Source organism: Procambarus clarkii, chromosome 92 (genome assembly GCF_040958095.1).
Source record: "Procambarus clarkii isolate CNS0578487 chromosome 92, FALCON_Pclarkii_2.0, whole genome shotgun sequence".
Lineage (NCBI taxonomy): Eukaryota > Metazoa > Arthropoda > Malacostraca > Decapoda > Cambaridae > Procambarus > Procambarus clarkii.
In genome coordinates, this window is record NC_091241.1 from 9,933,468 (window position 1) to 9,950,843 (window position 17,376).

The 17,376-nt window shown below is 39.1% G+C and overlaps 2 protein-coding genes across 2 annotated transcripts in view; one reads left to right on the forward strand and one right to left on the reverse strand.

Annotated features, from left to right (window-relative positions):
* LOC123775067 (ubiquitin carboxyl-terminal hydrolase-like faf) overlaps positions 1-4,553 on the reverse strand; it is a 73,838-nt gene extending 69,285 nt beyond the window's left edge. The window contains 1 exon segment of the mRNA XM_045769881.2: positions 4,417-4,553. The gene's annotated coding sequence lies outside the window, so the exon portion shown is untranslated.
* A 161-nt stretch (positions 4,554-4,714) lies between these two features.
* The window catches only part of LOC123766239 (ATP-dependent RNA helicase Ddx1), a 48,427-nt gene continuing 35,765 nt past the window's right edge, over positions 4,715-17,376 (forward strand). Inside the window, 2 exon segments of the mRNA XM_069319324.1 lie at positions 4,715-4,975; positions 5,819-5,866. The gene's annotated coding sequence lies outside the window, so the exon portion shown is untranslated.

Consider the following 17,376-nt stretch of genomic DNA (forward strand, 5'->3'; position numbering starts at 1 on the left):
CTGGATGTTACCCTGATCACATGAGTGCCTGGTGTTAACGTTGGGATCACGCAACTCTCAGATCTTTCCGTTATCGTTTCTTGAAACTGTCGTCCCTTTATGGTGAGGTTAAATACAGGTCTGCTATCTTCCTTGCCCATATGCATTACTTTATACTGTACTTGGAATGAATTCCAGCAGCCATTTATCTACCCACTTCTTTAGTTTGTCAAGGTCTTCTTCCATTCTTACTCTCCTCATTAACTTTGCATCATCTGCAAACATCGACATGCAAGAGCTCCTTCCCTCTGGAGAGGTCATTTACATAAATTAGAAACAGCAATGGTCCTAGGACAGGGCCCTATGGAACACCACTTTTCACTCCTGACTATAATCGATTCCTGTCCATCACGTACTCTTGTACCAGACCAATGTCATTCCTGTTATCCCCCACATGTCTTTCCATCTTGAGTACTCATCTTTTGTGAGCTATCAAAAGTTTTCTGGCAGTCAAAGACAATGCAGTCTACCTATCTTTCCTTCTCTTGTCTTATTTTGGTGACCCTGTCATACAATTCAATCAAGTTTGTTAATGTTGTGCCTGTCAAAATTTACTCCCCAAATGTTCAGTTCTTTATCTGACTTTTTCCAGCATTTTCCTTGGAATGCATGTTAATGGCACAGGTTTATAGTTTGACGCTTCATGTGACCATGTCTGATACCTGCTTGATGGGATTCTGGGAGTACAGTACTGTAGTTTTACTCCCCAAGCCCAGCCTGAGGCCAGGCTTGACTTGCAAGAGTCACAGTCCACCAGGCTTTTGCTTGGAGCAGTCCGCAGGCCCACATACCCACCACAGCCCGGTTGGTCTGGCACTTCTTGAAGAAAACAATCTAATTTTCTCCTGATGATATCCACGGTTGTTCCCGCAATATTTCTTATGCTCGCCGAGATGTTGAACAACCGTGGACCTCTGATATTTATAGTGTTCTCTGATTGTGCCTATGGCATCTCTGTTCTATTCTGCATTTTCTTTTTGTCTGTTTACCCTTTTTATAATATTGGAACTACATTTGCCTTTTTGGAGATTTTCAGTAGCTCTCCCATCTTTAGAGTAATATAACTACTGTACTATAATTAATGGGTAACAAAATCCCTACAACTTCCTTCAGTAACCATTATCTGGTCTGGTCCTATGGCTATTGTTGCATCCAGTTCCACCAGGATGTCCTCCTACCACTTCATTAAATTAAATTCTTCTGGTGTTATTTCAGGCCATCTGCTCTCAGTTTTTAGACCTGAAACCTCTTGTCGTTCTCTTCACACACTTCTTTGCCATTCTGCAATAATATTCCTCCCTGTCCTAACAGTCTGATCTCATGGTCTCATTCTGCAGCTTACAATAATGTACTCAAGGTTATAACGGGTTACCTCTGCTATCAGTAGATGACTGTAGTGCTCAAAATGAGCCACACAAAAAATTATAATTATTAATCTAACCAGGTTTAAAATAAAAACACAATAAAAGAAAACCAACATACTATGTTGTACTATGTTGACAGCATTACAACACTGTATAAATCTTAAATGAAATTCTCTATATATTTGCAAATAAACAAAATTTCTAGATCAGCAGTAACCAAATTAATAATTTATACAACCCTGTAATGGGTCACACCACCGACTTTCAAAATACTGTACTATTATGGCACAATATATCAAGCCTCATCAACTCGATCCATTCCCAACTTGCTCCTACTCTAAGCAGATAAATGTTACGGCTGGAAGGAACGAGTTGGAAATGCAGCAGCTTCCTGTACCAGGCATCAACTTTTAAATACAGTACTGTACTTAAATTTTAAATACAATAGAGATCTATTGGTACAGTACTTTAATCCTTCAACCTATCCTCAGGCTATACTCATCCTCAGGATCTGCTCCTCCGAGCAGCAGCTGACCCCAAAGATGCATTTGTAAATTTTTACATACTGTGTATTTAAATTCTTTTTTAAAGTCAAAATTAATATATGCATTATAATTTTTGTATATTTAAGCAAAGATTAAAATAAGTTTCACTTCAGTGGGCAATTATTTTTATTTGTAGTACATTTGTGTTTACTAGTTGTGTTTACTAGTTGTGTTTTTTGCGGGGGTTAAGCTTTGCTCTTTCGGCCCGCCTCTCAACTGTCAATCAACTGTTTACTATTTTTTTTTTTTTCACACCACACACACACACACCCCAGGAAGCAGCCCGTGACAGCTGACTAATTCCCAGGTACCTATTTACTGCTAGGTAACAGGGGCACTTAGGGTGAAAGAAAGTTTTGCCCATTTGTTTCTGCCTCGTGCGGGAATCGAACCCACGCCACAGAATTACGAGTCCTGCGCGCTATCCACCAGGCTACGAGGCCCCCTAATTTGTGAACCATTATAGAGGAGCAATTCGAACTGAGCCAAGCAATAATGAAGAAAGGTTTTCATGACACTAATCACGTAAAAAGCACCTTCATTCATAAACAGGGGTTTTAGTGGCTTGATTAATAGGCATTGGAAAAAAAATTTACAACACGAAGTTGTAATATATACATATGGTTAATTATACAGGAACCAAGGTGATCAGTCTAAAGGCAAATACTGTACTTCATCCACTTTGGGGATGTTTAGATACAGAAATTTTTTTTCATCTTGTCTCTCTCGCCTTATATAATGTATGCTCACCAAAAATATTCATTTTTTAGCATGCAGCTTGGTATACTGATTAGTTCTTTGTAAACGTACCTCAGTACAGTACAGTATTAGCTTTCTCTCTATAAATGGGTTGTGCAAGTTATGCTCGAATGTAGTTACTGTGTGAATAAAAACCCCTATTTTCCAACCTGTATGTAACAAAGACCAAATGCTTGTTAAACCACCACCAAACCCCTTCCCCATTTATGAATGAAACATTTTACACACAAATGATGATGCATGTACTTTCCTCAAAAGTGTTTTGTTCATTTCCTCTCCTCAAATCAGACCTCTAAATGATTTGTCCACATACTGCAAATACCAATAATTGCCAACACAACCTAACCACCTAAGTTAGGGCCTCACTATTCAATATATTCTATTATGTTAAGATAATCAAGATGAAAATCTCAAATATCTTATTTTTATTTTGAATACAATTTTTGAATACAAAGCATGTTAAAATTGATGAATGTGTCTTTGGGGACGACCGCTGGTTGGACGAGCCTAGCCTCGGGACAGGTTGACATATCCAAGTGTCAAGACATTACTAGTTTCTTTAATCTGAGTAACATTATTATATGTTGTTTCATATGAAAGTTTAATTATGACTAGTCTTATTCACACATTAAAAAGGTTCATCTAAATGAATCTATAGTAAAAATTAGCACAGGAAATGTCAAATTCCTACACGAAAAATAAAATTGGCCTCCCCATGTGGTGATTTTGTAATCAGGTGTTTGACACCCTTTATTCTACATTAATTCTCCTTTTAAAAACTATATAGTGTATTTTGCAACTCTCCAACACAATATATAATAATATATAATGTACTTAACACATCCTGTGGTATATGATGGCATGTGATGTTTAAAAATCTGTACATAAAGTCCCCTCCCATCACCTGACCCGTAGTCCCCTATCCATTGAAAACATTATTAAAGCAAAACTACTACAAGAATTGTCAATCTTTTTGCTATACTCAAAACAGCACCAGATAGACACGCCTGACTGTGAATGACAGCAGCCAAAGGTTCAACCCAAAATACATAGCCAAACAGAAGCACCTTGCAAGGTTTGTTATGGTTTGTGTTCCAGGGTAAACAGAGCAACACAGTGTGTCAGAGTGAACGAGGAGGTCAGTATTACCGTCCGGCTGTGATGAACACACACACACAACCTTGTTTGTTCTGCCTCTGGGAGCCGCACAAATGTTCTTCCTATTAAAGTTCTTCCCTATGCCTCGAGTTATGCGACCTCCCCCGCGGCCTACTTTACAACAGGTGTGGTGAACGAGCGACTGGTCAGCCTCACAATATTACACAACATCCCGTGCAATGTATAAATAATGAAAATATCTTAACCCATCTTCACCAGCTTCTACAAAGAGTAACTTGAAAACAATCCCTCATCCCACGTTCCTATCGACTTGTTGACACTCACAAGCGCGATGAAGACCGAGACAAATACATAATGAACATTTGTGGCCAAGGTACAACACTTGGAAGTAATCAGTGATGCAATAGACGCAATTTAACAGACAGTACAGCTGACAGAAGGAGGGGTCCCAAATTACCAAAATGGCGACTGGATATGCGATTGGTTTTAGCGCGTTAACCACCTGTCTGGACGCCCCGGGCCCACGAAACCCCAGTTCCACCGACCTTCGATAACTTAGGTAGCGATGGAATCCCAGCGCCCTTACTCACGTATTTAACTGAGCAATTTACGAAAGTGAATTTTGGGTGTCGGTATCTCCATTCACTAGTGCAGAATCACAGACTATGAACACCACGAGAGGCGGCCGCCGCCGGCCAATAGATGGCGCACACCCACTCAACAAGCGCGCATCTCCTCGCCTCTTAGGGACTCGATGGCCGTCCCATAGGGTCTCGAGCCCCTTACAGGGAGCTTGATACCTATTTTCAAAAAACTTTTAATACCGATTGTTGTCATGATTCTAGTCTTGACAAAGTGGCAAAGAATTCATTGTCATTGAAATTTATGTCTATAATAGTTCATCAATCACAAACATTAATAATTATTCGCACGACACTTCTGCTACTTCAAAGTCACTCACACTAACGTTATATCAATTGTACGGCACAGAGCGCACAGTTCAGTTATCGCATCTTGTTTATCATTATAAATTTCTATATGTTTACGCCTCAAGACCAAGTTTTTTTTACCTATTATTTGATCTTGTTTACATGGGTTGTGACGTCACCGGTGAACTATACGTCAAATGGCCGAACTTATAAGCCAATGGTTCGTATACTCTTATTTATTTTCAATAGGTAACTTATACTGCGTAGGTCCATATAAATATGTGATTGGCGTCTTGATAATGTGTGTTTGAGGGAAAGAAATTGTTCATTGCTTTGTTCTCTGTCGCGGATGGCTATTAACTATAAAATAACGTATTGGCCAAAGTTGTGCAATTCATTTACACACTAAATTATTTCTTTTTCTAATTGTTATTTATAAATTCAAAGGTTTTCATACCACTAACTAATTGCAACTATAACTCCTGTTAAGTAAATCTAAATATATACAGTATTTTCTGCAAAAATAACGTGGATCATTTGTGCAGTTAATTATAACCTAAAATTGTGTAACACTTATCTACATGGTAAGTTTGTTAGTCAATTGTGAACGAAAAACAATAAAATTTACCGATAGAAAAGAATACACAAACCTAGAGTGTTACATTTGCCAACTATCATATATTGTCTTGATATATATGACAGTGTCTTACCGTATATTTTGTGTTGATATGTTATTTCATGCGCGTTACAGCCCTTGAATGAAGCTAGATTTGTTTATAATCTATTAATATCATATATACTCAGTAACAGGTTACGCTAGCATGAGCTGTAGGGAAGGCAAATCAATTTCTTTCTTTATTATGCACCCCATTCCCACCCCTGTGGAAAGAGTTACAGTACATAATGGGTTCAGGAACTAAACCCCATAGTTGATTTAGCTAAGCAAGTGACAAACTTTTGAAGCTGCTTACACAATTGTTAATATTATATATACATGTACATATATATATACAATCATTTACACAAATACATATACATATCGATAATCTTTCTATATCACCAGTGATTGAACAAGAGGTCCACGACAGTCACTACACAAGACACTTCTATGGTGAGTCACACAGCTACTAGTCTTGCTCCGCACCCACCCAACTAGACGGCAACTTTACAGTAAGTTACAGCCCCGTTCCTGCGCCAGGTAAGTCCACTAAGGGCTCACCATAGCCTGTGCTACTTACAACTTTTTGTTCCGAGTAGCTGAATCTAAAACAACAACAGCTCTAAAGTCATGCGTGCAATACTTACAGTAAGCAAATTTTGGATACCTCGCTAGGATTCCTGGCAGTACATCGTTATGAATGAAGTACTTACACATTTCTTGGACTCCATTGATGATAGGGAAGATGAGAAAACTATATGAATATACATAAAACTATTAGAATCTGCAGAAGGCCTATATTGGCCCATGTGATGCAGTTCTATTTATACCCATCCACTCCCACTCATGCACTTATTTAGCCTATGCACGAAACTTTCCAATGCATTTGCTTCTATGATTCTATACTTTGATAACTTGTTTTACTGATATGAATCTGCGTCCAAACAGATAATTGCATATTTCTCTTCTAAACCAAAACTTCCCCTATTTAAACTCTTTGTCTCGAATTTTAACTTCAGTTTGTCCTTCAGAACCGACCTTTTACAATCCCCACTTGTTAAATCCTCCCATCAAATTTGTATGCCGGCCTATACGGTAATCACATCTCTACGTACTCTATGGCTATCTAGGGAATGCAAATTGAATTTTCTTATCTATGTTGTTTACCAAATATGTCAGCTATTTAGGAGATGAAGAGCAACATTCGCAAAATTTGCCGATGATATAAAATAGATGAGAAATAAATTGGAAAGGATCTAAAATGCTACAAAATTGGCTTTTAAATTGGAAAAAAGATTGGCAGATAGGACTCAATTCTCACAAATGGTATGGTTCTATGCCTAGGAAATGATATTAGAGTGACTGATATCAGCTGGCCAATGTTGAAATTGCCAGTTATGAAAGCGAAAGAAACATATCTCAGATCAATGTATACACTTGTCTTGTGTGTAGCCTCATAATGCACCCATAATTTGGCAGTACAGGCTACCTGTATGACTAACCATCCTGCGAGATGGGGACGTTCAATATCGTCGTTACCTTATTCACTCTCGTGTTCTTGATATCCTCACAGTGCTTCCAAAGTTTGCCAGTGCAGACTACTGCTCACGTATGACTAACCATCTTGTGAGATGGGTCTTCTTCCTTTCCCTTCATACATAGTTTTCGATAGCAGCATAAATGTAGATGTACTGTACTTGAATATGTTAATACAAAAAAGCATTGTGTGTGTATGAAAATTCACGACTTAATGAGTTTCCCTTCTCTCAAAACTTGAGAGGTTTCCAGAAAGTAGGCCAAAATATCGTGACAAAATTCAACACCCAACCCACTCATCTGAAAATGAAACTACGCCACTTCCTTAATTTTCAGATGTTTGGGTTGGGTTCCTTGATAGGTCTCAATATCATGGTATCCAGATACACACATAGGAGAGATTGGTGCTCAATAGAGTTTTTGCTTAGAATTAAAGAACATTCGTCACCTTTCACACATGATAAAGTTAACACTTCTATATTTCTCACTGGTCATGTTGATAGAAGGTACATATACCTTCACATTATTTCGTGACTTGAAAAATATCTCTGATATGGTCAGTAGGAAATTGCACGCATAAATTTGATAAAATGGACATAAGTGGACAACTGTTGCAATAGACACACTTACCAACCGAAGGTCCACGATCCGAGCTGGTTCAAGGATATGCAATGAAACCAAATTGATGCAACTATAGCATTCCTCAAGGTGGAGTCATCGTCTTCAATATAATGATAAATGTCTTAGTGAAATATATACTATCTAGTCCCAAACACATAAATTGTTATTAGCCATATAGATATATATTTAAACGCCGTGAAACATCTGTTAAATCAAAAGCCTATGACACCAAGCCGTGGAGACTATGTAGACAATGTATTAAATAGCACACACACACACACACACAGCTTGTATCTGCCTCGGCTTTGTAATCTTCGAAAAAACCCGTTCAGCAGACAAATTGTTAATTGTAAAAGAGGACCATAAAAAGTAACGATTTACAGCATACTAATTGGGTTTGTCTCATTGGCACATCATTCCCTTGTGTTTTAACAGCGTTTCAAGCATCATATTCATAATGTAAAGACAGGTTCTGTCTTTACATTATGTTTCGTACAGTCCTTTCGGTAGGTTACGTACAGTCCTTTCCTTTATCAGTCAGCCGCAGGGGATACATAACCCATCTACAGGGTTGCAACTCCTACTAGTTGCAAGGTATATACCGTAGCCTGTTGCAGGTTTCATTCTACTCAGATACAGTGAATACGGCACCCAGACGGGGAGTATACCCCCACCATTGTCACGGTCCAGCGCACTCTGTGTACCATGAGGTCTCCTCGGGTTACTTTACTCTCACAAATCCGGTCCAAGTCTGGCTTCCGCCGTATTATATGGCCGCTAGCATAACAACCTTTTTACCTGTCATCACATATATTGCCACATGTGCCGATAAATCTTAACTGTGGCACTCCATTCAGTGATATCGTGCTGCGATTAGGTTCAGTGCATACTACATCCACGGGAACATTGGAACAAAATCACAACCAACCGTAATATACACATATTTTTGTAAGGGCGAAGAGGGAGAACGGCCTATTGACATAGCTCGGATGCAGAGGGAAGTTGTGTAAAATCCTGGTTTGTGCCTCGGAGAGGCTACGGGATGCAGTAAGTTCAGTAGAACTTCGGTTTTAACTTTTTACCCTGTCGTAGCTCAGTCGATTAAGGCAGCGTCTGGGATGCTCCCGGACGCAGGTTCGAATCCTCGTCACGGCCCTTCTGGATTTGTTCATACACATATTTCTATAATTATAGTTATATATGTTTTTAGATTCAGCTACTTGGATCATAAGTTCCAAGTAGCACGGGCTATGGTGAGCTCATAATAAATATCTAGTCAATATGTTGTTTTACATTCAGCTACTGTTGTAGTGAGCCCGTAGTGGATTTTCTAGTCAATAATTTTCTTATTATTGAAAATGTCATAACTCTGTGATTTCCGATATTTCCAATATTTTGAAAACTGCATGGAGGTTTGAGTAAAATTTCACACAACGCCGTTTACTAATTGCCATATTTTCGGTCTCAAAAGTCGTAATTTCCAACTCCAAATAATTGCATGAGAGCCAGAATTCAGATCCTAAATAACGCTCATGAGTCAACTTTCCGGTATTTCAGATATTTTAAAAACTGCAGGGGGGGTTTGGGTAAAATTTGACCCATCGCCGTTTTCACTAATTGCCATCTTTTCGGTATAAAAAGTCATAATTTGCAACTCCAAATATTTGCAGTGAGCCAGAATTCGGCTCAAAAATCCCCCCTAGGAGTCAAATTTCGGACATTTCAGATATTTTGAAAACTGCAGGGGGGTTTGGGTAAAATATGACCCATCGCCGTTTTCAGTAATTGGGATATTTTCGGAATAAAAATTTATAATTTGAAACTGAAAATAGGTGCAGAGAGTCAGAATTCAGGCCAAAAATGGCGCTCTGGAGTAAAATTTCCGACAATTCCAGATATTTTAAAAACTGCAGGGGGGTTTGGGTTAAATATGACTCATTGACATTTTCAATAATTGGCATATTTTCGGTATAAAAAGTCGTAATTTGAAACTGAAAATAGGTGCAGAGAGTCATAATTCGGCTCAAAAATGACGCTCAAGAGTCAATTTTCCGACATTTCAGATATTTTAAAAACTGCAGGGGGGTTTGGGCAAAAATATGACCCATTGCCGTTTTGAGTAATTGGCATATTTTCGGTATAAAAAGTCGCAATTTAAAACTGAAAATAGTTGCAAAGAGTCAGAATTCTGACCCAAAATGACACTCAGGAGTCAAATTTCTGACATTTCAGATATTTTAAAATCTGCAGGGGGGTTTCGGCAAAATATGACTCATCGACATTTTCAATAATTGGCATATTTTCGGTATAAAAAGTCGTAATTTGAAACTGAAAATAGGTGCAGAGAGACAGAATTCGGCTCAAAAATGACGCTCAGGAGTCAAATTTCTGACATTTCAGATATTTTATAAACTGCAGGGGGGTTTGGGCAAAATATGACCCATCGCATTTTCAGTAATTAGCATATTTTCGGCATAAAAAGTCGTAATTTGAAACTGAAAATAGGTGCAGAGAGTCAGAATTCGGGCCAAAAATGTCGCTCAGGAGTCAAATTTCTGACATTTCAGATATTTTAAAAAATGCAGGGGGGGTTTTGGCAAAATATGACCCATTGCCGTTTTCAGTAATTGGCATATTTTTCGGTATAAAAAGTCGTAATTTGAAACTGAAAATAGGTGCAGCGAGTCAGAATTCCGGCCAAAAATGACGCTCATGAGTCAAATTTCCGACATTTCAGATATTTCGAAAACTGCAGCGGGGTTTGGGCAAAATATGACCCATCGCCGTTTTCAGTAAATGTCATATTTTCGGTATAAAAATTCATAATATGAAACTGAAAATAGGTGCAGAGAATCAGAATTCGGCTCAAAAATGACGCTCATGAGTCAAATTTCCGACATTTCAGATATTTTGAAAACTGCAGGGGGGTTTGGGCAAAATATGACCCATCGCCGTTTTCAGTAAATGTCATATTTTCGGTATAAAAATTCGTAATATGAAACTGAAAATAGGTGCAGAGAGTCAGAATTCGGGCCAAAAATGTCGCTCAAGAGTCAAATTTCTGACATTTCAGATATTTTAAAAACTGCAGGGGGGGTTTGGGCAAAATATGACCCATTGCCGTTTTCAGTAATTGGCATATTTTCGGTATAAAAATTCGTAATATGAAACTGAAAATAGGTGCAGAGAGTCAGAATTCGGCTAAAAAATGACGCTCTGGAGTCAAATTTCCGACATTTATTGAGTGGTGCTATCAGCCGTTTTCCTAGATACTGGTGTCCGGGATAACACCAGTATCTAGACTGGTGCATAGGCATAATCCCTATTTCTACCTAGAAGTCCAGCGGGGTAAGAATGAGATCTGATATATGATTTGATGTTGGTTTTTACATTCATGAAAAATTCATTTTGGTTATATGTTATCAGTGGGTTTAAGAGTTCACTGAAAACAGATCTGTAATGTAGACTCAGTATTTCACTAAATTCCTTGAAATATAAACATACAAAGAAGATGAAAATTAATATTATAAGAAGATTACATACAATTATAAACGCATTAACCTATTAAAAAAATAATACAATGCTAGTCAACATAATGTTCAATCCCACCCCTTTCTACCGGAAGCAGACCGTATTATTATTATTATTGAGAGAATCCGGAGGAGCCGTGATGAGGGTTCGAACCTCATCACGGGTGGTTGGATGTTCATACGTAGCCTAGTCAACATGTTCCTCTGCAGCCTAGTCAACTAGGCGACGACGTGTGTCAAGAGATTGCAACCTGCAGCTCTGGTGAGCTCACAAACCCTTTGACCACATTCCAGGTTGCATTCCTTTTTTTTTTTACCATGTCGAGGCCTAGTTGACTAGTTTTGTACATGGAAACACCCGCCGCATTGGTTCGAACCTTCATCACGGCTCCTACGGATTTTCTCATTGACACATCATGTTAGTGTGATTACTCTCTGTATTATTATTATAAAATAATTTGTTGTTATAGTATTTTATGACTGGAACATGTGCAGTTTTATGCATATATTAATTACACAACTTGATGGACAATTAAGTAATAACAGTTATTTAGAAACATTCAGGAAATTCTGGCTTTAGATAGGCTTATCGATATGAATACTTACGAGGCAACACTCTTGTATTCCATCTAAATTCATCTATTTTAGTTCCTTTGTTATTGTATTTTTAACTGCATCTCAAATATATTTCTAATTAAAATACAGTATGTTCTATCACTATACTAATCACAGTGTAGGATTTTACGTTAGTTTTAGACCTTTCACTAATCACACTATATTAATGTTGGGAGATTTAAATTGCCGACATGTTTTATGGGATTATCTTGAAGAGACTATAATAATAGTATAATAAGAGTGATAGTGCTCAAAGTCTGGTTATTAGCTACATTTTTATTTGTATTATTAATACTAGTACTATTAGTAATTATTTTTTTTTATCACGGTATGTAGCTCTTATCAGTCTCTCGCTGTTTGTGTGTGTGTGTCAGTCAGTCTGTCAGTCTGTGGTGGGAACGGTGACATCACTGGCGCCGGCATTTCCTCCTGGCTGGGCCTCGCCCATATCACTGGCGGACTACACCTGCTCTTAATTTAATAAATATAACTCGTGTCACCAGCTATCACTGGAGCATGCATCGTTGTGGGTGTGCAAGTTGCATTCTTGCACAGCATCGTTGCATTATATCGTAGAGGTGTTAAGTATATAGCGTAAACTAGTGCAGTAGCCTATGGATAAACTATTTATTTTTTTAACTTACTGGTTGAAGAACTGTATTGTGCTTATTGTTTTAAATATGGATTGGATTGCTGTCGTTGTTGCGGGTGTCAGTCAGTCGAGAGGAAGTTTAATTATAACCTGACGTCCTCGTTCGCTACTCAGTAATTAATAATTTCCTATATATATATGGGGGCTATGGAGCGACATTTATGTTAGTCTACGGACCGGCATTTATGTTATTCTTCGTAGCGGCATTGTAGACACGTTCAATTACACTGTGTTCCACTGTACAGTACAGTCTATCCTCACTCAGTGAGTTTAATAACAAATTTAAAATCTATATAAAACAATATCCAGTGCCACCACAAAGATTATAAAAAATAATGAGTGTTTACTCACAATTCCCTACACTCATCTGTACTGAAGTGTATTTACTCATAATTCCCTACACTCGGCTGCTTTGTTCAGTGTGTTTACTCAGTTCCAGTCAGTTCCTCTACTGAACTCCTTGACCTTGTTAAATATCAAGTCACTGCACACTTTCAAGTGTAGTCTATATCTATAACGTTGAACGGGTTGAACACTCTGCACTACAATGACCTTCAACGCTTCCTAGAGCGCTGATCCACAGGCATCAAAAATGAAACAATATTTATCTGAAATTCCACGGGTGCCAAGTAAATAAAGTTGAGAAGCCTTGTAAAATAAGGATTCTAAACTGTGGAATGACCTCCCAAATTTCATCAAAAACTGTGCTGCCCTCAGTCAGTATATAAACGAGACTAAAAAATAACTAATTATTTTATTATATTAACTAATTATATTAACATTATGTAACCAGTTCTACCCATTTCCTTATTCTATATGTCAACCTGTGTATGTGAGCATTAATTACTATATTTGCACAGTTGGCAAAAAATACGGTAATTTCTAAATATCGCTTTAAAATTTTAAATAATTTTATAATTATCTTTTACAGCTTATCAATGTTAACTTCACGTTTGGTTTCAAGTATTGCTCAATTAAATTTGTAAATATATCAACTGTGGTTTCCTGTGCCTCAAAGTCATCACTTCAAGGACTTGAAAACTCCACCTGTAATGTTTGTGTGTGTTGAGGTGGGGGACCAGGCGCTGAAGCTCATTCCCTGAGTGCTGTCGACTGTAAGTGTAATCATGTGTTGTGCTGGTGTGGTGTCCGTACACACCTGTGCTTCATGCAACAGCTACAGCTACTCTTCTCTACCACCCCCACATCTGCTGTTACCACAACTACCACCAGCACAACCACCACCACAATCACTACCAACACCACCAGCCAAAAACTAACAACTATCACTGCCACCTGTACACCATAATCACCAAATAAATCTAAATATGTATAGCAACAAATGCAGTATTTATTTTATTATTTATTTATATACAAGAAGGTACATTGGGTTTGTGAGAATACATAGCATAGTATTTACAATCCTGTAAAGCCACTAGTACGCGCAGCGTTTCGGGCAGGTCCTTAATCTAACAGATAATTTTAAGTAGGTAAAGTTTAAGTATGAAGCAGAAGCATCATGCGAGCGTCAGCTTGACACGTGTGCAGGCGAGGTCACACATGCTGGATCTCCATGAATGATAAATACTGAACCAGGCAATAACATGAGGCTAGCGGCGATCACTATCAGCTCTCAATAACTTTCGTTCAATATCACTCCTCTATAGATGTCGTGTTTATAACTATTATAGGTTCTGTAAATAACTAAAACAAAAAATCGTTCGTATTCTTCGAGTTGGCAACAGTGTGAGAGGAATAATGGTGCAATATCGCTAATCTACGTCATATAATAATGGTGCAATACCGCTAATCTAAGTCACAGAATAATGGCACAATATCTGTAACTAACGTCACAGAATAATGGCGCAATATCGGTAACTAACGTCACAGAATAATGGCGCAATATCGGTAACTAACGTCACAGAATAATGGCGCAATATCGGTAACTAACGTCACAGAATAATGGCGCAATATCAGTAACTAACGTCACAGAATAATGCGCAATATCGGTAACTGACCTCACCAAATATGACAAACACACTACATATTCATCCTGTGAGGTGAATATTTTATTGTGAATCCCAAGATCATCCTGTGAGCAGTTTATTGTGCACCCTATTCTCATTCTGTGGGCGGTAGTTTATTGTGTATTCTATACTCATCTGGTAAGCGGTAGTTTATTCTTTATTGTACGTTCACCTCTATGCAATGTATTCGTACTGGCTTAGCGCTTTCTCCAGACCTTGCCTTGCTGAGTCTTCAAGCATTGTAGTAGAAAGAATACTATCGTTTAATGTATTTAATCTACCCTATCTTATAAGTCGAATAAGTGTTCCAGTTCCTTACTCTTATATGTAAGCCTCCCCCAATTTTAGGATTTTATCATAGAAAATGTGATTATTCGGGAACAAAGAAAATTAGCATAAAGTTAGGGGTGACTAATTTGTTTTACTTCGGTATGGCATAATTAAGTACGGTATAGTCTATCATGTCGGTGCACATGGCTTGTCGAAATTCACATATCCAAATAAAAGTTTATGTCCATACATTTATTACCGAGACCCATTGGTCCTTTACCTGACATCCCCGTAGAATCCCTGTTAGGGATTATAATAGCAATAAACATGATATATTTGCATAATTTTTTTTTTTTGGGGGGGGGGGGGAACTTTGACTATTTGCATTAGGAAAACTAAAGATATTTTGGAAAATCCCTTCCTACAGATCCTTTATTATATGCTAATGTGACAGAAAAGTGCCATAGAATGATTATATCTGAAAAGTGTGGTTGTTTATAAACACTTGAAAATGTGTATATTTTTTTTTTTTTTTGAGATATATACAAGAGTTGTTACATTCTTGTACAGCCACTAGTACGCGTAGCGTTTCGGGCAGGTCCCTGGAATACGATTCCTGCCGCGAAGAATCGTTTTTTCATCCAAGTACACATTTTACTGTTGCGTTAAACAGAGGCTACAGTTAAGGAATTGCGCCCAGTAAATCCTCTCCGGCCAGGATACGAACCCATGACATAGCGCTCGCGGAACGCCAGGCGAGTGTCTTACCACTACACCACGGAGACTGTAAATTGACTATTCGTTGAAAAAAATTAAAAAACTATCTTTCTATTTAGGCTGCAGTACTGAAACTTAGAACAATTGCAACCCTTTTCATATACAACTAGTCAAAAAAGATTTATTGACTCGAGGCCACTGACAGATCTTGATGCTACCCACAACAGTAGCCTAACTCCCAGATACTACATCAGCAGATGTTACAAATTCCCAAAGGTACTTGTAGCCGAGCCTAAGCCTAGCAGTGGTGACATCTAGAAGTCTGCTAACCTTATTGGATGAACCATAGTCGTGCGGTACGTCCTGCATAATAGAATGATGATAGATGGAGTGACTGGCGTGAATTTCACTTTGCCTCAAGTCTCCGAAATTTAGTTGATGTTCTCGGAATATTACTGCCCGGTACCATATATAGTACTTGGTACTATATATAGTACGTGCTATACCTCTCCACACCATGCTATACCTCTCTACACCTCTCCACACCGTGCTATACCTCTCTACACCTCTCCACACCGTGTTATATCTCTCCACACCGTGCTATACCTCTCCACACCGTGCTATACCTCTCCACACCGTGCTATACCTCTCCACACCGTGCTATACCTCTCCACACCGTGCTATACCTCTCCACACCGTGCTATACCTCTCCACACCGTGCTATACCTCTCCACACCGTGCTATACCTCTCCACACCGTGCTATACCTCTCCACACCGTGCTATACCTCTCCACACCGTGCTATACCTCTCCACACCGTGCTATACCTCTCCACACCGTGCTATACCTCTCCACACCGTGCTATACCTCTCCACACCGTGCTATACCTCTCCACACCGTGCTATACCTCTCCACACCGTGCTATACCTCTCCACACCGTGCTATACCTCTCCACACCGTGCTATACCTCTCCACACCGTGCTATACCTCTCCACACCGTGCTATACCTCTCCACACCGTGCTATACCTCTCCACACCGTGCTATACCTCTCCACACCGTGCTATACCTCTCCACACCGTGCTATACCTCTCCACACCGTGCTATACCTCTCCACACCGTGCTATACCTCTCCACACCGTGCTATACCTCTCCACACCGTGCTATACCTCTCCACACCGTGCTATACCTCTCCACACCGTGCTATACCTCTCCACACCGTGCTATACCTCTCCACACCGTGCTATACCTCTCCACACCGTGCTATACCTCTCCACACCATGCTATACCTCACTACACCATGCTACACCTCTCCACACCGTGCTATACCTCTCCACACTGTGCTATACCTCTCCACACCGTGCTATACCTCTCCACACCATGCTATACCTCTCCACACCATGCTATACCTCACTACACCATGCTATACCTCTCCACACTGTGTTATACCTCTCCACACCGTGCTATACCTCTCCACCTAGAATATATGGAGTATATGTAGGTGTACCCAGTGTGGTGTATATGTAGGTGTAGGTGTACTCAATATGTAAGTAGATGATGTAACTTTCAGTTCCTGGCGACGCATATAGAAGCCCTTGACGGGTTCTAGACGCGTGCGACACACACGCGGGGTGTGGATCGTTACCCCCTCACACGGTACCAGTTTCACCAATATCACCCGATATTTTACAAAAAAATATGCAAAAACACTAAACGAAGACATTTTATATGATGACATTTCGATCAAAACCGGTTTTATTAGTTAAAACAGGGAAAAAAGGGGAGGCAGTATTGATTGTTTGAATTAAGGAGGAAGGAAACTTGGCATCTGGGGCGAGGCTGTAAGGCCACGTCACCAGAGTCAATATAACCTCCCGCAGCATCTCTGGCGGCTTATACAGCCTCATACAGTCTCAGCCTCAACACGTGTCCACGGCAAGGTCAGTGGGAACATTTGCCAGGAGTGTCATATGTATATATACTATTTAGTACACACAG